The sequence below is a fragment of the Vombatus ursinus genome, unplaced genomic scaffold (genome assembly GCF_900497805.2).
Source record: "Vombatus ursinus unplaced genomic scaffold, bare-nosed wombat genome assembly UNPS02009975.1, whole genome shotgun sequence".
Lineage (NCBI taxonomy): Eukaryota > Metazoa > Chordata > Mammalia > Diprotodontia > Vombatidae > Vombatus > Vombatus ursinus.
This window is the reverse complement of record NW_020949753.1, coordinates 7,263,286-7,264,265: the sequence shown is the minus strand read 5'-3', so window position 1 is coordinate 7,264,265 and position 980 is coordinate 7,263,286.

The following is a 980-nucleotide window of genomic DNA, read 5'->3' as shown; positions in this document are numbered from 1 at the left end:
CTTTCTTTCTTTCTTTCTTTCTTTCTTTCTTTCTTTCTTTCTTTCTTTCTGATTTCAAATGCTTCTTGATACACTTATTGTGGATTGATTCACTATTCCTCTGTTGTCATCACCAGCAGCAACCTCAGTCAAAGACTATTAGTAATCTTTTATTTTCAAGTGGAAAACTTTGCATTTTGACTGTGAAGTATTAGACTCTTTAATGCAGATTATCTTTTAGCTTCTTCTCATTCTTCTCTCTATATTCTTAGGCTCTCTATTTTTTTTCTTACTTTCTCAGCACCTCTTGACTTTTGCTCAGTACTTGAAACAACCCTCCAAGATGATCCCTAGCCACCTACAACATTTTTTGTAGAGAAGATTCCTCTCCTCATTGAATAATTCAGCTCCTTGCTTAGTTGTAGACTTTAGGTATGCTGTCATGTCATCCTGTGTCAGCCTGATCAGCCAGTGAAACCTTCCTCATCAGCTCATTTTTATCCATGACTGAATATCCTGTGCCTGGAGTGAGTGGTAGTGCTAATGCATAGACAAGGGGTCTCTGAGTGGCAGTGGTAGCAGTGGCAGGGTGAGAATCTTACTATCCTTGTTTTATGAGTTCAGTAGATTTTGCTCCAGCCCTTTATTTTGATTCTGAGTGAATCCTTATGTTTCAAGTTGGTTTCTTGCAAACAGTCTATCATTGGTTTTCCTTTCTAATCTATTCTGCTGTCTTCTTCCATCTTATGGGTGAATTCATCCCATTCCCATGTGAAGTTATGATGCTTAAATATATGCAATTTATTTTTTAAATTATTTTAATTAATTTATAGAATTAGTTAATGGTCATTAATTAATCTGAACTAAAAAATTTAATCAATAATTAATTTATTAGATAAAATACGTGTAACTGTTTTAATTAAATTTATATTCCTTCATCCTCTTTCTTTCTTTTTTCTTTCTTTCTTTCTTTCTTTCTTTCTTTCTTTCTTTCTTTCTTT